General features: G+C 36.7%; 1 protein-coding gene and 1 pseudogene across 1 annotated transcript in view; one reads left to right on the top strand and one right to left on the bottom strand.

Annotated features, from left to right (window-relative positions):
* Window positions 1–7,605, top strand: part of LOC106985754 (ubiquitin carboxyl-terminal hydrolase MINDY-1-like) — a 41,457-nt pseudogene extending 33,852 nt beyond the window's left edge.
* The window catches only part of LOC113594762 (translation initiation factor IF-2-like), a 398,057-nt gene that overhangs the window by 126,919 nt on the left and 249,033 nt on the right, over window positions 1–22,105 (bottom strand). The gene's annotated exons all lie outside the window — the stretch shown is intronic.

Below are 22,105 nucleotides of genomic sequence, written 5' to 3'. Positions count from 1 at the left end.
AAACTTTAGTATGAAATTATTATTATCACCACTATCCTCATTTAAGAGAAAAATAGATTGTGGTAAGAAAAGAAAGGTTAAGGTAACACATTAAAAGTAAAGTATGGCCAAAAAAGAAATAATTCTCCTAAATTATATAACCTATGAGTAAATATACTAGAAATAGGGTAACTGCATTTCAAGGGGTCAGCACTGAATCTATTTTATTCCATGAAGGGTTGTTTATGACAATCAATACTGTCACTCATTTTTGATGATCTTTTGTGTCCTCTGTGCCTCACATTAAATGCATCAACATGTTTGATTTTTAATTTAGCCCTGTTAAAGTAATTTAGTTCAACCTTCACTGAGGAAATGCTGTTATTTGCAATGACAGTGAATGCTATTTGGCCTCTTAGGGCAAATGGGACTGTCAGCCACATTGTCAAATTTTGAGTTGACACAGTCAAGGAGCTAGTGAAGAGGGAAAATGGTAGGTTCCAGCTTTTAACAACATTGGGTGGTGGGATGCCAGGGGTACACACTGGTTTTTAGTTAGTTGTTGTCGTTGTTGTTTTAAGTTCATCATCTATCTTTGATTCTGTGAAAGTTTCCACTCTTTATCACTGAGGGTCAAAATATCAGTCATTTTTTATTCTTCTGTCTTCCATAGCACCCATCCCAAATCATGTCAACCCACATTTTATGTCTAATCCAAATGTCCTCGTCCTAATTCAAACTTTTGTCACTTAACAATTGTGTAGTTTCAATGGCATCATAACTGATCCCTCACCTTTACTTTCTATGTGAGCCAAGCCACCAAATAGATTACCACTATGTTAATTTCTTAAGAAGTCTCATTCCCAACCATGTCTCCCCCAGATTTTTAGTGTCTTATATGATCTACAAACTAATGTCAAAAATTCTTTGCCTAATACCTATGTTTTTTTCATAATTTGCTCAAGCTTTTTGTCTTCCTTAACCTGTGTTCCTTGAGACACATGGGACTTATTGGTTATATCTATCACTAACTTCCATTGGCTATTGATAATACAGGATACATAGAAAAAATAACTCCTCATGCTAGAAAAATCAATCTATATTTTCTAGTAACTAAAGGAACAAGTGTGTGTGTGTGTGTGTGTGTGCACTAGTCTATAAAAGTAATTTAAAAATTCAAACAATTCAGGAATCTCTAAATATTGCTAAACTTTATAAAAGTTGGACATTATTTATTTAGTTGTTTATTGTCTGTCTACTGCTTCTCATTCCACTAAAATATAAACTCCACAAGAACCAATGTCTTGGCTCTCTTGTTTACCACTGTATCCTTAATCTCTAGAATAGAGCTCAGAGTCTAGTAAACATTCAATAAATAGCTGTTGCATAAATGAATGTATCCCCAGTACTTGGCAGAATGCATAGTGTTTAGTAAGCAATCAAGAAATATTGATTAAATGTAAAAAACAATAAATGACAAACATTAAGAATTAGCATGGTAAGGTCAAAGGTAGGAATATGCGTGAATATTTCCAATACACTTTTAAGGACCCCTTAGAACTACTACTATAAATTTTGGAGTTAGCATTTGACTCAAGGCACTGTTTCTTAGGGAACAAATACTCAGGCACCATTAGGGCATGCAAAGTCACAGGGCAATGTAGCTGCACATGACCCTCAGCAGATCAGCTCTCTCTGGCTAGGATTCAAAGTAACCGGTTGGGTTGAAAGAGAGAACAGGGAGGGAAGGTGAATGGAAGATTCAGAGAACAAACCAAAAGGTAGGACCTATTATGTAATTTCAGCTCAGTGAAAAATGAAAATCTCTTGTTCAAAAAAAAAAATATATATATATATGTCATTAAAGGTAATAAAATATAAAACGTGTCCCTTTCTTTGTGGTTTCTTTCTTGACCTCTCACGTTGCTTTTATTTGCTATTTAATGTCACACTCATTTGCCATAGAAATACTCACCCACAAAGTACAGACCCTTGCAGGAGCCCAGGGACCCCACCTGAACCTGATAGGCATGCAAGCCACCACTTCCAGGATCCCTACCTAAAGCCATCTGACAGACCTGCAGACCTGACTGCACAGGGAGGTCAACCTCCCCTTCTCACCACTGATACCCAACATACACAGGACCTACCGGCATCCTTAGAGATTGGAACTCCTACATCTGTACACACTGTGCCCCTGGACCCTGGACCATGAGTGGCAGGATCAGCACCACTGAGTCACCTACTGGAGCAGGGATGCTGCTGCCATTGCCTGCCCTGAAACATCGGTGGGCACCCTTTATCTCAACCCACTCCAAGTCCTTGCCCAGGCCCCATGGAGCTCAAAGCAAGAAAGAGAAATGAGAGTCTCATATGAGTGGCTGCCCCAGGCAGAGGGCAACAGCAGTCATGGGAGAGGGGCAGGAGGAGGGCCCAGGGCCTGAGGAAGCAGAGGACAAGGAGTTGGGAGCTGGCCTGAGAACCCATCCTGAGGAGGAGCAGAGTGTGTGAGCCAGGCTCTAAGTTCTGGCCATATGCTCCAATGTCCCATATCACTTCACTTACAAGCTGTAAATTGACAGATAAAATTCTCAAGAATTTCAAGACTGGAGAGCAAAGCATTAAACCCCAACAATGGGACCTTCCTGCATGTGTGTGACCATTCCCATGAAGATGGCCTCCAAAGGGAAACCTCCAAAGGGAAACAAAGCCAGGGGCTAGGTCTTTTAGCTCCTGACAGGACAGTGAGGGGTAGAGCACAAAGGTTTATTCTTGTGGGTGACCCACATCACTACAACACATCCAACTGCACTATCTAATCTCCCTGCAGACTTAACATGTGCTGTGGTTTCTGTTTTCTATTGCAGATTAACTTGCTATAGTGCTATGAGACAATGATTTATAAAAAAAAAAAAAAAAAAAAAAAAAAAGGAAAAGAAGCTGGAAAGATAGCAAAGCGTTTGGTTCAGACACTTAAAAATAAAAATAAAAACTAATGAGGGGGCACCTGGGCAGCTCAGTTGGTTAAGTATCCAACTTCAGTTCAGGTCATGATATCATGGTTCATGAGTTCGAACCCCACCTGGGGCTCTGGACTGACAGTGTGCATCCTGCTTGGGATTCTCTCTCTCCCTCTCTCTGACACTCTCCCCGCTTCCTACTCATGTGTGCACGTGGGCATTCTCTCTCTCTCTCTGTCTCAATATAAATAAATAAACTTAAAAAGAAAATAAATAAAAATAATGAAGGTAAGGAAAAAGGAGAACAAAGGCAATCTTCCCTGGAAAAGGTAATACTTATTTAAATCATGGTTTTCTGGCTTTGCAAAAGATGCCACATTATATCCATTTAACTATCAAACTAGGTTACGTGATATGAACGAAGCTACTTAAAAGATGGGAAATCTCTCAAATGAGAAGGCATCCTTAATATTTGTTAAGTGCAGTCTGTATACTAGGAACTTGAAAAACATTATATTTAGTTTACACACAACACGATATTTAAAGCAGACATTATCTTCACTTGTCAGTTAAAGATGTGGAATTCAACAGTTACTCTAGGCCAATTATTATTCTGGTCAAGAACAAGTAACTAGTAAATAGAATGGCAGGAGAGGAGACAGGACAAAAAAAAATTCATTTTGTACTTAGATTTTTCCTCCATAAACACATAAGTTGCTAGCCCGAAAAAATGTAAAGAAAATTTAGAATGAATACTAATCATCTATTTGTACTGGGCAAGTTACATTTATGAAGACACAAAGCAGGTAATGCACAAACTCATTAGACCACTCTTATATTACTCATCATTCTTTTTTTCCCTCACAAATCACTAAAGAGAATGTTATGGAAAGAAAGTAAATCTCTTTTAGATCAATATATTGTACCTTATATAGTCATATATGCATAATATAAACACATTGCCCATAGCAGGAAGTAAGGGTAGAGCTGGTCATTATACTTTTCTTTGCAAATGTATTCCACACATATATTTTACCAAACATTCTAAATAGCTCATAATCGAGAATTCTGAAAGTGCTTTAATTTATAATTTTCCTATATTTGTACGTTTGCCAGGGAATTTGTCCCATTTTTAAATATTTAATTAGCACTCCTTGATTCCTGGCTTTTTCTACCTAAATTTATTTAAAGATCTTTAGAATCTGTGTGTGTGTAATACAGGAATATTACATTAATAACTCTAGTCAAATTGAGAATATTTTAATTCTTTTTTTTCAAGAAATGGTCCACTTTCAAAAACTCTTCCTCAGTTACAGTTCTGAAGAGATGACATATTGGTTCAATTACAGCAAAATTTGTTAAAGATATATGAGTATATATATCAAGTATATATATATATATATTTAGCTGAAATCACAAGTCATATAACTCTATTGAAGAGATTTTTATTAATTCGAAAATATTTAAAAATCTATAGTTTGCCTAAAATTCCAAATGGAATATTTTGAAGAAGAATGCATTTTTACAAATAAAATCTCAGTATATTTTCAAAAACTCTGAAAAAAAGTTTGTCTTGAAAAGATGTTAAGGCTTCTGGGGCAAATGGTCAAAACATTACCTTATGTAAGACATATTAATCACAGGGGAGCCTGGGTGGCTCAGCTGGTTAAGCATCCAAGAGACTCTTGGTTTCAGCCCAGGTCATGATCTCATGGTTTGTGGGTTTGAGCCCTGCATCAGGATCTGTGTTGACAGCACGGAGCCTGCTGGGGATTCTCTCTTTCCCCCTCTCTCTACCCTTCTCCCGCTCACTCTCTCTTTCTCTGTCTCTCTCAAAATAAATAAATAAGCTTAAAAAAAAACTTAAGATATAACCCTAAAAAATCCTAATTCTAAAATGACAAGTCAAATCTCTATTATGCACTGATTGCCAAATTTGAGTTAATAGATTTCTATTATCAATACTAGGAAATTCAACACTCTTCATTTTAGTGAGAAAAAGCAAATCATCATCGATATGTTAGTATCTATCTATAACATCCTTAATTAACTAAATCTGAGGGGGTGTTTGCCACCATTGTTACCTTTTTGCCAGAATAATCCAAGGTATGGTGCTATCTGGTTTCAATATCAATTCTAAAAGCACTAATTTGATTCATTTCTGAGACATAATAATAAAAAAGACATATAAGAAATTGGAGTTGTGTTCATGTAACAGCTCTTAATTACAGCCCCTGTAATTTGATATCTAAGGAATATTGAATGATAGTTCTAAACCAACTATCTGTTGTCTCTTACTCAAAGCATATCATCAGGGTTCCTGAATAAATAGCCATGATAGAAAGGGAATCCCTGTGGCAGAAATTAAGAAATAAAGTACAGGAAGGATTAACCTCCAGCCTCCCGTGCTTTTATCTCTAGCATGCCTCAAAACCAAAGAGAGAATGCCTAACCATTAAAAAAGATTAAAGGTGTTAATTAGACTAAGAGATAGAAACCTATCACCCTTATGTCAGGCAGACCAGACTAAATCTTCTAATGGATTAAAACACTCATACACCCACCCACCCCCCCCCCCACACACAGAGGTTTTTTTTTTTGTCTTTACTGAAATTCTGCTGATGATGGTCTGATGTACATTTGTGAATAATTTTTGTCGAAGGTGATTAAAAATTGTCGACGATATTTTTATAGAAAAAAGTCATTTCAATTATTCTAATCAATATTCTTTGTAACATTCAATAGTGAAATTTAACTCTATGGGGCTGAGAAGAGTAAGCAAACTTCATAACAATGAAATTCAGAATTGCCAATTCTCACATTTCCTTCACTTGAGCCCATTATGAAGTTAGTATCAGATTATGTAGAGATTCTTTCATTTTTCTTTCAGGAGAAACACAGAATATGTTAGTCACATATATAACTTATGTGACATCGAGATGGATTTGAAGTCTTTTTTTAATGTTTATTTATTTATTTTGAGAGAGAGAGAGAGAGCAGGGGAGGGGCAGAGAGAGAGAGAGGAAGAGAGAGTCCCCAGCAGGCTCTGTGCTGTCAGTACAGAGCCCAACACAGGGCTCAAAGTCACAAACCTCAGATCATGATCTGAGCCAAAATCAAGAGTCAGATGCTTAACTGCTAACTGACTGAGCAACCCAGGCATCCCGGATTTGAAGTCTTTTAGTGTTAGTTTTCAGAAGAAGATAAAATTATTGTCCAAGATAATAATTACTTTTAAGTAAGTCATTTTGTCTTTTTATGTTTTACCATTTTAAAATTTATACATTTCCATTGTTAAAATATAAGGGAAAACCTCTATTTCACGCAGCATAAAATATGCCTATAACGTTAATTTACTTACACACATATATACATGCATACATATATATGCATATACATAAATGTGTATATGTCTGTATGCATGTGCATATATGTATATACAACCCACGTGTATATGTCTATATGTATGTGTGTTTGTCTACACACATACATAAATATACACACATGTATTTTAGTTTCTATAGCAGAAGATGAAATATTCTCTATTTTCTCTCTCTCTCAAATGTTAAATATTTTCACTTCACTATACTTTAAAGGTAATGTGAAAGATAATGAGGCTAGAAATCAAAGTAAGTTATATGAACGCACAACATTTTTTAGATGATTATTTAAAAAGTCATTGAAAGCATTACTTTAAAAGAACTCTTTGAGCACATCGTAAGGGCCAATAAAACCCAGAACAACAATTGTTGGTAAAGATACTATCTTCATATAAAATGAGCTCCACTAGCTCATCCCGGAGATGGTTTCCAATCCACCAATCCCCAAAAATCAGAGGGACTTCAGCTTTATTTTCAGCAGAGTGTGGACAGTGCAGTGCAATGCTGCCTAAACTGGCCACAGGTCTGGATGGCAATGTGTGATTCACAGGAGTCTCAGATTTTGAGTAGGCATCGGAGTGCAGGACCTTTGACTTGCTAGGCATATCTGTACCACGGCTAGCTTGTTGATCCCCGGACTTCTGAGGCTGTGAGTGCACTTTGAAAAGTGCGTTATAACCAGCTGGTAGAGAAGATCTTCACCTGCAAGTACGCCAGCGACACCAACCTCCTAACAGAAAGCCTGATTGCGGAGAGTTCCTGGAGACCGCTGAGACACAGCGAGGACTTCCAATAGTCTCTGTGAGCTAATGGCAGCTGCCCAGGAAAGTGAACTTAGTGTCTTTTTCTAAACTTTGACTAAACATGAAAGTCGCTTGTACCGAATGGTCACCGATCAGGACTTTGCATAGGAGGAGCAAGTAGTGTGGGAAAGTTGCACAATGCGGATGGTGACAGCTGCTTTTGTGACTCTGACTTGAACTTAAGTCATTCCCTGAGCAAGTTGGCCGGAAGCAAAAAGTGGGAGCAGCCACCTGGCTTGTTGGGCCTTAGCGACTTGGAGCTGGCCCGGCAACTTCAGCAAGAGGAGTACATACAGCAACAAGCAATCCAGCCTGTGCCAATGTGAGCCCCGTCACTGCAGGAGAGAGGAGCCCCATCTGTACGCACAGCTGGGGAGAGTTGGCAGCAGCTGAAGCAAGAGTTAGACCGTGTCCTCCTGTGCGCCTGCCCAGTGTGAAGCTGCCCTGCTCCTTCGTTCAGAGGCTATGGCTATTTTGCTTGCTCCCCCAGCTCAACCTGTGAGATATGCAAGGTAACTTATTTACCTTGGGAAATATTTAACTTATTTACCTTATTTACTGTTGGGAATCAGAGCATGCAGCAAATACCAAAGTCAGACTCAGTGACACTTACTGAATGCTTATTACATCGAGGTTTGAGTCACCTCATTCAGTCCCCGCAATATCCCAAGGCAAGAACTGCCATTCCTATCATCTTTTCATAGATGAGGATACTGAGGCACAGAGGAAAGCAGCAGTTCACTCAAGATTGCCCAGCTAGTCAAGACTAGAACAGAAATTCTCCCAAGCTTGTCTGATTCTAGATCCCAAACTCCTAACTCCTATAGTGCAGCCTCATTCCCCATAACTTGGGAAGGAAATTGCTAGCTAAATAGAGACGAGTAAATGCCATTATAATGATGTATATTAGATAACTTAGCAAATTTAGATACTAATTCAACCAAGTGTATTGAAAATAGTTTTTGAAATGTTTTAGATCACTTCCCTTATTTCAACCCAAATGATCAAAGAATTTTCACCTAATTATCTTATCAGTACATTGCTGTCATGGCATGGTATGGCACTCTCAACAAGGTGACCAATGAATCAGAATCACTACATGCTTAAAAATAATTATCGTGGGTCTGACAAATTTCTTAACTTATCAACTTACACGTTTACGGCATCAGGTCAACATTGGATGCAAAATTCAGTCCATTGTTCCCCTCACAAAGATGAAAGACCTACGATCAGAATCCTCGTGCTGTGGAAATTCGATATGCAATATCTCTGCACACTAAGCTAATGGTGGGTTCTACAGAAATGCACTGGCACCCAGATTCTGCTGAACTTTCTCGGGGACAGCTCTCTACCATGGCAGCTACCATGGCTCTGATCGCTAGAATCCAATAGAACAGGGAGATTTCATCACACTCGAACTTACTTTCTTACCCTGTGCCTTTTGACTGCTTCAAGGGCTAATGCTCAGCTAGTCAGGCCTTCAAGCCAGTGATCTGACATTTTGAAATAATAATTAAAAGGGAACAGGCACTTTCATTTTAATAAGCTTCCTTCCTTCCTTCAGGGAGAACCTCAGCTGATCCAAACCCAAGAGAAATATGCTTGGGTTTCTCTTCTTTTTATCTGTCTCTGACTCTTATACCCATACTTGACATTACACATGAAAATAAAAGCCAAATAGTATTCACAGTGATTGCAAACATCCTGATTTTCCTGACGGAGGAAGGAAAATAAAATATACCAAGCCTAATAAATCTCTAACCTATGCTTAGTGGATTAATTCTGGTTTAACAATAATACATAGCTGGTAGAATTTTGTTTAACATATATGAAAAAGTGCAGCTCATATGAGCAAAATAGGAGATTTTTTTAAGTGAGCATTGTCTAATGGTATCTGCCCTCCAACTAGCAGCCATCTTCTTGAGAGAGTAGCTTCCATTCACTGCTTTCACTTCCTCATTTCCTATTTCTCAAACTGCAACATTTCAGCTTATACATTTACCTTTATTGAGTTTCTTCTCGGAAGCTCATGTTTGTCGGGACGTTCATGACATTTGTCAAGAAATGCAGTGACTCATTTTCATTTGTACTTTAATTGGGATTTGACACCTCTGTAGGATCTGACACTGCTGGTAATTCTTGCCTTCTTGATGAACTCTTTTCCCTGGCAGCCGGGCAACCAGGTAGATTTGTTTACACTTGCTTGCTGCCTCTTCCAAGCCTTCATTTTCTCCACCATCCCTTACAGACTTGGCATCTGAGGAATTGTGTCCTCAAATCTGATTGCATCTCATCTCTTCCCTTACGTTCCCTGCCTTCTCTCAATCCCAATCGCTGTCTCTGTTTCTCCATCTCCATTCTCCCTAGTTGATCTCATCCTCTCTACACCATAATTTGCTTGTGTCTATATGAATAATATCCACACCTACATACATAGCCTAAGTCAAGTCCACATAGCTACCTACTAACTGGACATTCTGTGGATTTTCCATCTTCAACTACAATGCAACATACTTCAAACTGAACTCATCTTCTTTCCTTCTAAAACCTCCTCTGCCACTCACTGTAAATTTTTCTACCATTTACATAAAAACAGAAGTTAAAACTACCAAGTTACATAAAACAGAAGTGAGGGAGGCATTTTTTACTCTTTGCTCCCCCTCCCCCACAATTGTTCCCATGTTAATTTTGATGAATCTTTTAATACTCCATTCCTGTCCATTAGCTACCTTTACTGAGGTCACCAATATCTGTTACCTACAATTTTTCAGTGGCATCCAACTTTCCAACTATTTTCTACTACAGAGTGATGTTTCTAAATTTCAAAATAGTGTATGTCATTCTTCTGCTTAAAATTCCCTACTAGTTTCACATTGCTTTTGGAATCAAAATCCTTAGCTCTCTGTACTCTAAACTTGTTATATCTTCTTCTTAGGTCCCAAAGTCACTTTCCCATTCTACCTTCATTTTTCCAAATACCTCTGTGTTGCTCATCCTATGTTCTACTCATCTTTATGTCTAAATTTAGACATGCTCAGGATCAATAAATCTTCTATAACAACTAAGTGTGAGAACCCAGATTGCCCCATATTGCCCCATGATAACATTTATCACACTAAATCCTAGTTGCTTCTTCAGTAGACCACAGCTTTTTAAGATAAAAATTGTATGCTATACTTCAATACCTAGCACATAGTGGGCACTCAATCAATTTTTAATGACTGGCTGTCCAATGATAACAGGGGTGGGGCAAGAGTTCATTTTATACACGCATGGCAGGTAAGACTGTTCATTCAGAAAAAAATGTCCTTTCTTCAGAGCTCTTTTCATTGAATATTTGAATTTAAATGTTGGAACAACCTGCCAAATGACAGAAACTTGGCGAAGATATAAGCTGGCTCAGTTGAGACATATTATTTAGTATGAGCACCAACATTTAGAAAATTGAAATCTCCTTCTGAAATCTTTTAATTAGGTAGTCTTTTGTTGTTGTTGTTTACATATGATATTGCACATCCTGTCACTAATAGAAATTAACTTGGACTCTATTTGGAATGCACACTGGTAATTATTCTCACTTCTCAAATAAATGCGGCATAGGATAGCAGTGAAGTTTCACTTTAAAACTGAAGTGGTGAAATTCCAAAAACCCTGAACATTCATTACAGGCTAGCTAATAAACTCAATCATTTCTAAAGATTACAACCAGGATTGTGTGCCTTGTCAGCTGTTTTTACTTCTTTCACCAACAAAACTTTTTTCAGTCATGATAAGCTGTCAACTAACCTGAAATCTTATCTTATTCTAATGTAGGGCTTCTTACACATTCATGGATGAACTTCAAGCATTTTGTAAAGGCCATAAATTTGTTCCTAAGATTGTATGAGTATGTAAGCATTTATCTGGGGCAGGGTCCAAACCTTTCGTTGAGCTTCTCAAATTGATTCACAATGCTAAAGAAATTAACAATTGGTAACCAATTTATACGTAAAAGAAAAATTATAATCTATTTAAATATTTCCATATATAAAAAGATAATCTTTTAGGAGAGAGAAAGACATTTTTGGAATATCTGTAAAATAGTTAAAATTAGATAGTTATATTTTAACTTATCTCCCAGCCTACTTATAGTCTAGAAATAATAAAAATAAGGTAGGTTATCTCTGGAATTTTAATTTTTATGTGCGAGTAAGGCCACAGAAGTGACTCTGCCATATAGACTCTTATTTTCCTACTAGAACAAAAGCACTTCTAGAATACTGAAAAAATGCTTCTACTGACCCCACAATGGTAATTTTCTAGTACCTTCTCCAGATAGTGCCTTAATCCATTCTTCATCTTTTCTGATGAGTGAGTTCCTCATATCTTCTTAATCGGTCTCTCCATTCCTCTCTGTCTGTGCAGATTTAATATTCCATTTGTTCTTTTGGCCTAAGGCTCATTGATTAAACTAGAGTCTATTTAGGGTCTAGAATCAAATGAGCATGAAAGTGATTAAGCATAATAAAAAATTCTCCTGAAATACCCAAATGCCTTACTTGAAAACAAAGAGAAGCATCTGCTATAAAAAATTATGCCTCAAATCTTAGAAAATTTCCTAAACTGAAGGGAAAATGACATAGATCAGCTAAAATGTCCAAAATACCAAAATATTCTCAAAAAAGAAATAACAATTTAAAATGATATTTTTAACAACTTATTAGAATATTTCTTTTTCATTCCAAATAAATGCCTAGAAATTACTTTGCAATAAAATTCCATTCTAGACATGATTGTGTTTGAGGCTTCTTACTAAGCAGCTAGCACATTATTTTGTTTGGCACTCAAACAACAGTGTGGCTATACCTTAGCCAATATCAGAAAGTAATGAGTCTTAAGATAAAGATGAAAGTAAGTGTAGACACCCTTCAGTTGGAGACAATTTCATTTTTGCTAATCCTATTCTGGATGCCTATCACAGAGCTCCAGTGCCAAACCATGAAAGAATCATGGAATGCTTCCTTCAGACTACCTCACGCCTTTCACAAACTTTTACATAGACGACTTTGATCATGTCCCTGAACTCCAATGACATATTTTAGACTGCCCTTCAGAATGCTATGGTATAACTGATTCTAAGAAGGGAGAAAACACTCTCTCTCTCTCTCTCTGTGTCTCTCTCTCTGTCTCTGTCTCTCTCTCTCTCTCTCTCACACACACACACACACACATACACACACACACTACTGAGAATATGGAAAGTTTTGAGAAGAACTGGGGGATGGGATGACAGAAACAAAAACAAAACAAACATACAAAACAGGGTACCATGACGGAGGACTGATCTTGAAGTTTCTAAGTTAGATCACAGAATGTCTTTGTTTATAGAAGACTCATTTTGTGCTATTTCCTTTTGCTTAACTTAGCAAGGAGATTCCTATCAGCAGTGGCTTTGGGATGATCCTCTATAACAGTGATTATTTTTTTTTCCGCTGGAATCACTATGTTACTTTTGTGATGACCATGGGAAAAAGTACGTTACTTTTAACACAGAAACAAGATTGACTGACTGAGTGCATAACAGAAACCAAGGTTCTGGGGGTGCTTAAACAAAGGTAGTGAGTAATACTGCTACTACTTAAATTCCTAGAACTTCATGGAAACTCAAAAAAAAAATGAGAGAGAGAGAGAGAGAAAGAAAAGAAAAGAAAAGTGGGGCATGAATACTTCTAAAGAAATGTTTTGAAGAAACTTAGAACTTTATTTACATTGTTCCAATAGATTACTTTAGCCTGCAATCTGGAAATAAATGAATTGTTTTGAATATGGGAATTGTTCAGCCCAGAAACTAAAGAGTAAGGCTCTGAAATTAATGATTCTGCTTTAAGCATCAGGCAAGCTGCATGTGTGATGATGGAGGCGATGACTAGGAATTGATTATGCATCAGATTTCATAGGGACTCTTGTGCACTCAGATAATAACACTCACAGGTGTGTCATTTTTAAATATGTAGGGCAATGAGTGAGGAACACATACTCAGGCATTCCAACAGACCAATAGCCTGGCTGTCTGAGTGATCCAGAATCTGTTGACCTCCATACAGTGCCAGGTCCTTCAAATATTGATTCAGTTCAGTCTTTCCTTACTGAAATGAAATATATACTCTATGTTACACTGAGGTCTGGGCTGTGGATGCACTTCTGTAAATTGAAATAGTAAATTAAATACATTTTCTTTTACTTACAATTGGATAGAAAGGTGGCTACTTTCCAGTGGAAGAAGTTATTAGCTCTCTGTATAGCTTCACATTTCTTTCTTAAGCTGAAAAAGGCTGTAGGACATTTGAAAAATACTGACTACATTCTGCCATTCTTACGACCATTCATCTAGAGTTTGCTAACTCTGACATATAAATTATGGCCTATCATTATAGTTCACGATATTTGAAACCAGTCGGCCCATCAAAAGAATGAAGAGAAAATGAGGAAGCAGAAAAGTCCATTTCACTAATCAATTTGCACCAACATCTAAATAGAGCCTAATGCAAAGAGAAGAAATAGCCAGATGCATTTTAGAGGGCTCTATGCAAGTGAAGACTTTTTTTTTTAACCCTATCTTTCTCTTCCATTTCTAGAAGGATTAATATTTTGTTTAGCCATTAATAAAAGATAAAATATGTTTTCATACTCTAAAGTAACTTTCAAATATTTGATTTAAAACTACTACCAATAGTTGTCTTTTGCCCTTGCATTGAATTCACAGAATTGAGGCCAATGTCTCCCAAAATTAGTCTTTAGATCAGGGCCAACCATGATGTTTTTATTGGCCCATGACAAATTGAGAGAAATAAGAAGAATGCCCTGAGTTTTTCTTAAAGTTAAAGTTATTCATATTAACAGAATATCCTCTACTATGAGATTATGTCTGTTCTACTTTAGCGTGAATACATTGTTACATTTATAAAATGGTAATAGCAGAAGGAATTATGTATTTATTTTTATTTAACTACTAAAAATATTGAAAAATCAAAATTTCCTTCTTAGATACAACTAAATGTGCTTCTCTCTAACTGTAGCTACTCATTTAATTCTTTCCTCTGGAGCCACAAAACATTATATAATCATGTCTCATAAGAAACTGACAAAATTAAAAGAAAGAAAACGCCCCCAGAAGGCTTCTCCAGGTTGAACTTTTCCAGTTTCCTCAAACCTTTCTCCAACTACATTGTACACAAGTGACCTTCCAAAATGCATGATTGAGAAATAGATGCATTCCTCCAAATGTGGTCTTCCCAGAACAGGTATACCATTACATTTCATTATTATGTATTGATTAATGCAGACCATAGTTACCCTAATAGTTTAAAGGATGTCCATGCCTCTCTTAAGCTGCTACTAAAGTTGCATAACCTTGCCTTTGAGAAACCATCTTGGTGGTATTTCTTGAGCATATGGACAGCACTCAGTTCAATTTAATAAAAAATACTTAATCCCCAAACACTGCACACAGGCATTAGTGATACTAAAAAGAGACACAAGGCACACAGTGAGATATGAATTTCACCTCCTTTGTTCTCAAATAGCACAAGGAGTTTATCTTGTTAATAAACCATCTTAGAAGAAGAAGGAGACACAATGTAAAGAAATGAGCAAAGTCTATAATTGACTACCTAGCTGGATTTTGTTAAATGACATGTAACTGATGACTGTTTTAAACCATGGCAAAAATATTCTTCATTCATTAATCTTTCTCACATTGACAGTCTCATACTATCTGCATATCTTTCTCACTCTGTCTAGAAAGTTTATAAGTTTGTAAAATGGAATTTAAAAAAATCACAAACTGTACCTGTCTCTCACATGTGTATGTATTTGGCATTTATGGAGCTATCTATCTATAGATATACTTATTAATTTGTATAGTTGCCCACACTTGCCTTGGTGGCTTTTATTATAACCCACTAGAAAAAATTGGTCCACATATATGGGATTCTACAACAAAAAATTCATGAGGAGCTACAGAACACAGCTTGGGACTTTTGTCTTCAAAGCTGTCTTTGACCTTTATGAAATTCACTGAAGTTATTCTTACCCTGCTCATTTACCACAGCTCAATACAATTTCTTTCTTGGATCAACCATTTTGAACTACTTCTGGCTTTTTGCCTCCTGTCATAATATGAGTTTTCTTAACTTTTTCTCCTGAAATTTAAGAAAAGAGTAAACCAAAGATTTTCTTAGATGTAGTATATTTAAGTCCTGGCAGTGACTGCCACTTGAATTCATATGCAGCTTTTCTTCTAGGGAGCTCAAAGTCTTTACAAATCTCTCTTACGACCTCAGGATATCACTATCAGAAGGTGGAGCCTGACACCATTAGTCCTGTGAGCATCGTCATCCCAAACATTGAAAGCTTAAGTGATTTTCATAAGTGCCAAGACCAGGCAAAAAAATATATATATATATTAAAGCAAAACCTATATTAATTATATTCACATTCATAAGAGGAATAATCGTTTTTTTCTATAATTTGTAGAAGGACCCTGGAATTCTTCTATTTGTTCTTATGCATTAATTCATTGATTTACTTATTCATATTTTCTCTGCATTATCTGAAAATATGCCAGAGTAGTAACAATTCTTTATTTAAAGGTTTTGGTCTCAGAATAATAACAATAACAATAACAATAAGAATAATAATAGGAAAATTGAACCACTAAAGTCATTAAAGATGTCTTGATTTTCTTAAGGAACAATCTTAATTTATTCTTACTCTATTTTAGACAAAGGCAAATTGAAAAGTCTCTGGCCTCTAAAATATCAACACAAAATTGTGAAAACCATTCAGGTCTTTCCTGGAGAGTAGATTCTAAAATAATAGAATACAAACCTCTACAACCCTATCACCCTCTTGTCAAAAAATAATCATGTCAGCTGTATTCAATTGCCAATGTCTTCTACTAAAGATAACGTCTACTACTTTTATTTCATTTTCTTTTATTGCCTAAATATTTTTTAGCAAATGATTTTGCTTTCTTCTCAGATGTGTTGAAAAATACTCTTTAAGTAATGTATATCCTGACTATGATCCCATTTATAGCAAAACAATGAAAGCAGTTGGTGCTGTGATGGTGTTAATATATTCATGCAATACATTGTTAGACATATGGGCATCCAGGTTTTTTCCGCGCTTGTGGAGTTTAAAAGCAACTTTCTAGACATGCATTTTAGGTACATAAAATATAGTGTTCAAATAGGGACAATGTATGAGAACACCAGGACTTGTCAGCTATATGCTGTCAGCAAAGATGAGTTTTCAGTGTATGGTATTTTAGACTTCATTATATTTTCCCATGGTGCATTCCCAAAAAAGTAGCAGGTAAAAAATCAGGAGCATTCAAATGAAATGATACTCAAGGGGGTGAAGAATGTTTTTCCCCCTCAAATTGTCTCTATTGACAGAGTTGACTTCACTTTGCCATTGAACTGTGACAAGGTGATTATTTTTAAAAACCAAAATATGGTGCATAATACATTTTAGCCTGAAGCTAAAAGTTAAGTGTGAATATTCATTCGTTTTTTGCTCTTCTATGGGAAAAAATGTGGCTGGAGTAGCAAATAAAGTGTTAAACTCTATCAATTGCATAGAGTTAATGTATGATGTTTAAATGGAATCATTCGTAACATAGGGCAATTCTTTTTATCTTAACACAGATTTTGTTGAAATTAAGCTACAGCTTTTATTTGCAGTAACCTGAGTATAAACTTCTCAGGAAAAATAAATAAATAATGAATTTAAATATAGTGAAATATATTGTATCCATAAACACAAAATAGACAAAGTTACATGGATCCCGTCAGCAGATACATGACTGTATAAACAAAAATTTGTGCAAAAGAATTTTTGACTAACTTAAACTAATTGTAAAGTCTGGCTCTATAAAATCCTCCCTGACATGGAATGTGTCCCTTTGTGTGGATTCTGCAAGTGGCCAGAATTATAGTCAGTAGAGTGACTTGGCCAAGGTCAGGCAATAAGTCAGTGAACCAGCTCACCCTCTTCTGCCAGACACTGTAATGTGTTACACATCAGGACAGGCTTCCAAAACCACATAGAGTTTTAAATACCTTTTACAACAAAAGCATTGATCTGCTCAAACCTCTAGTGAATTAAACCCACAGAGACCTAATGAACTTGTTTGTCTGGAATTTATGCTTCGCCTTGTATCTAACCCTTTTTTTAAAGCCTTGTTTTTTTTTAATAACTCTTCCAATCAAGTCTATAAGCAGGAGCACACAAGTATAAGATAATATAAATTCTGGTCATTTGTCCTCTTCCCTTTTATCTGCCTGGGACAAATTTAGCAAAATCCACCTCTCTTTAAATATTATCAAAGAGGAGTCCAGTGGACAGTAAGGGATTCTTCACCTCCATACAGATAAAAAAAATCACATTATCATATATCATTTGCAAAACTCTCCCTTTAAGCATCAAGATACATCTTTCCTCCTGGACCCACCAAATATCAGTTCTACTTGCCTCATTCTCAGTCACAGGACAATTGTTCTGCTTCTAGGGTTAATCTTTCACTTCTGACTTTGGTCAGCATATAAATGTGCTTCCTGAAATCATTTTTCTTTTATAACGAGTACATGTTACAACAAAGTTCTTTTAATATGAACAGGATGGAGTGAACTGTTAAGCAATCCTATCCTGGGTTTTTCTTGTTAATATTACTTATTTTACAGTATGTTTTAAATAGAATGTCAGGAAAAACAAGAAAACACACAAAAATATACTTTGATTCTGTATCAGAATTCAAATTTAATGATAATTTAAAGGACTTCTTCATGGAATCCTTTGTAAAATTTTACTTCTGAAGAGATTTGTTTATCTTTTCATAATACCACCAAAAAAAAAAAAAATTGGCTGGCTACATGTAATTTAATATACACCAGAGGAAAGGAAGAAAAAAATCAACACTTGGAATGCTAGCTATGCCTAACAAATATGTTTTAAGATTTTATTTATTTCATCCCCATTAAGTTCAATTTTATTTAAGTAATATCAGAATTAAATTACAGTTTCCACTTTCTTTCCTTTTTCAAACCATCTTTAAGACTAAAGTAAGATTGGAGAAAAATCTTAAATGACTTAAGGAATCATAGTGACTTCTTAGAACTTCTATGGCATATTTTAACAAGAATTTAATATCCCAACTCTGTGCAGTTAATATCATAGGATGATTTGAGGTTAAGGCAAGAGCAGTTTACACCATAGTCTAAAGTGTGCCCAATGGATAGAAAAACAGGGCCTGCCTACAAAGGAAAAGGTTGATGAATTTGACCTTGTAAAAATCAACAGTCCGTGAGGGGGTGGAGGGAACTATAAGCAAAGTAAAAAAAAAAAGACAACTTTGGAAAATTTTGCAATTCACATCATAGAAAAAGAACCAATTTCCCTAATATATAATTTTCTCTTTACAAAATTATAAGAAATACTAACCACCCAATAGAAAAAAAATGGGCAAATGGTTCAACAGAAAAAAGATGTTCAGTTTTACTCAGAATTAGAAAAGTGCAAATTCAAACTATCCTAACATGACATTTTTGACCAATTTGACAAGCATTAAGAATTTGGTAACAACCGCACTGGTAAGAGTATAGGAAACACAGATTCTTTCTTACTTGGATGGTGTAAATTCAAATTGCTGAAACCCATACACAATGCGATTTTACACTAGCCATCAAAATTAAAACCTCATCATCTTTTGACCTGGCGATTCCACTATTAGGAATTTATCCTACAGATAAACTTGATCACATTCAAATAATATACAAGAATATTCACAACAGAATACTGTTCATCCACTGAGGGACTGATTAGAAAAATTATATTCAGAAGTTGGAACGTAATTCAACTATACAAAAGAATAAGGCAGTTCTTTGTATACTAGTAAGGAAAGAACTTGGAAATCTATTAGTGATATAGAAATGGTGGGGTTCAGAGCAAATGGTCAGGAAAGAACTGAGACATCTTTGGTGTAAAATGGTGCTTTTATTAGGGCACAGGGACAGGACCCACGGGCAGAAAGAGCTGCTCTGGGATTATGAGAAGCAACTGATTATATACTTTCAAGTTGGGAGGGAGTTAGGTAAAGCAGAAGTCTGTAAGGAATTTTGGAAGCAAGTTTTCCAGGACCTTGAGGGGCTCACTATTGTTAGAAATTTATTACTGTCTAGTAAAACCTTAGTCACGAGACGCTTCTGATGTATATCAGTGGGCCATAGGCTTGGAGGATGACTGCTACCATCTATCTTGGGGATGTAGAGAAAAAGGAAGTTTCCAAAGGATTTATTTATTTATTTACTCATTCATTCATTCATTCATTCATTCATTCATTCATGTTTATTTATTTTTGAGAAAGAGAGAGAGAGAGCAGTTGAGTTCCTAGAGGAAGGTCATTCTGCCTATCTCAAGGACTTCTCAATGGTTAAGTTGTAAGGAAATTTAATTTTTTTTCTCTTGCCTTTGTTCCCCACATCACCATCAAGGGAAAAAGTAAGGTACATGCCACTTTTTGTATTACAAAGAAGGGAGAATATATATGTTCACATTTTTTTATAAATACTTGTATACGCCTAAGGTATCTCAGGAAGCATACAAAATAAAATGGTAACACAGGTACCATTTTGGAGGGAAACTGGATGACTCGGGGAAGGATAAGAAGGGGACTTTTCACTTTTTAGTTTTGAACCAAATTACTAGATTATTGTGCTATTGTGATTCATGGTAAAGAATATATAGTTGGTCTTTATCCCCATTTCTGTCACAGAGCTCCTAAAATCCCTGGAATTTCCTAAGAGATTAGAGCAGAAAAGGTATCTTTTGTTATGTTAATAAGGTCATTTTTGGAAAGCCCCTAGGTAATCTAATGATGGGAACCGGTTGCCAAAGAAGCCAAACTTGTGTCATTGGGTTGGAACTTTCAGCACCATCCTCCAGAGAGGGAGTGAGGGGGAGGGGGACTGGAGATGGAGCTCAATCACCAGCAGGCAATGATGTAATCAAGCATGCCTATGTCATGAAGCCTCCACAAAAACCCTAAAGCAAGACTTTTGGAGAGCTTCAAGGTTTGGGGAGGGTGGTGTCTTCAGAGAGCCTGGACACTCTGTACCCCACCCCCACACCTTGCCCTGTGCATTTCTTCCAAATGGCTGCCCGTGATTATATTCTTTTTTTTTTTTTAACGTTTATTTATTTTGAGACAGAGAGAGACAGAGTATGAACGGGGGAGGGGCAGAGAGAGAGGGAGACACAGAACCGGAAGCAGGCTCCAGGCTCTGAGCCATCAGCCCAGAGCCCAACGCGGGGCTCGAACTCACGGACCACGAGATAGTGACCTGAGCTGAAGTCGGACGCTTAACCGACTGAGCCACCCAGGCGCCCCGATTATATTCTTTTATAATGAACTGGTAATCGGGTAAGTAAAATGTTTCTCAGAGTTTGTAAACTGCTATAGGGAATTAAATGACTCCAACAAGCAATTGGTCAGAAGCACTCAACTTGCAATTGGCATCTGAAGTGGGAGACAGTCTTGTGGAACTGAGGTGAGCCCTTACCCTGTGGGATCAGAGGCTTTCTACAGGTAAATAGGGTCAGAATCGAGTTGCCTTGTAGCCCTGCTGTGTTAAAGAATTACTTGGTGGTATTGGAAAACCCACACGTTGGCTGATAAAATTTTGAAAACATCATTCAGGGTCTCTAGAGAAGATAGATTAGCTCTGAGCCAAACAGACACCCTGTGATCTTGCTCTTAGGACTATACCTTGTAAACAAACAAACAAAAAAAATGAGTTTATTCTTCCTTGATCAACCTCTACCCTAAAGCAAATAATAAAATCATAGCATTTTATTTATTTTTTTTAAGTTTATTTATTTATTTTGGGAGAGAGAGAGAGAGCATGAGCTGGGGAGGAGAAGAGAGAGAAGGAGAGAGAGAGAGAGAGAGAGGGAGAGAGAGAACTCCAAGCAGGCTCTGCACTGTCAGTGCGGAGCCCAGTGAGGGGCTCAAACTCATTTATCATGACATCATGAACCGAGCTGAAACCAAGAGTTGGACGCTTAACTGACTGAGCCACCCAGCTGCCCCATAGAATCGTAGCATTTTAGAACCAAATACCACGTTAAAGACACAGTGCCTGTCTGTTAGTAATATGCAGGAGAGTTGACCAATCCATCCTTGAGACTTGCTCCTTATTCTTGGCTTTCGTGACATCACACCATTGTAATTCTTCCTAATTCTCTCACCTCTCAATTTCAGCCTCATTTAGGGGTTTTTCTTCTCTCTATATATCAGAGCACAGCAGGGCTCAGTTTTGAAATATTTTATATTCTCATTGAACATGCATTCTGTATTAGTTTGCTAGGGCTGCCAGAGTATCACAAACTGGGTGGTTTCTCTCATGATTCTGGAGGTCAGAAGTCAAATGTCCTCATGAGGGCCATGAAGGAGAATCTGTTCTCTTCTCACTTCTGGTGGCTTGCTGGCGATCTTTGGCATTCCTTGGCTTGAGAAACACCACCCCGATCTCTGCCTTAATCTTCACATGACCATCTCTCTTAGCACGTGTCTGTGTTGAAATGTCCCATTTTTATAAGGGCATCAGTCATATTGGATTAGAATCCTAATAGCCTCATTTTAACTTGATGATCTCTATAAAGACTCTATCTCCAAATAAGTCCACATTGTAAGAAACTGAAAGTTAAGCTTCCACAATTCTTTTTAGAGGGAAATGGGAAGTGAGAGGATTGGAGACTTGTGAATCTGGAGGCTTGACAATCCAACCCATAGCATATTTTCTAGATTATGTCATCACTCTTATGCCTTGAAATGCTATCCATTTGCCAACAAATCCTCAATTTATATATCCAGCTGAGATATATTCTCAATGTTTAATCCAACTGCCAAACTGAGATCTCCTCTTACATGTCTCACAAGATC

This window comes from Acinonyx jubatus, chromosome F2 (assembly GCF_027475565.1).
Source record: "Acinonyx jubatus isolate Ajub_Pintada_27869175 chromosome F2, VMU_Ajub_asm_v1.0, whole genome shotgun sequence".
In the NCBI taxonomy this organism is placed as follows: Eukaryota; Metazoa; Chordata; class Mammalia; order Carnivora; family Felidae; genus Acinonyx; species Acinonyx jubatus.
The sequence above is the reverse complement of the archived record's forward strand: the minus strand, read 5'-3'. Positions and strand labels throughout refer to the sequence as shown.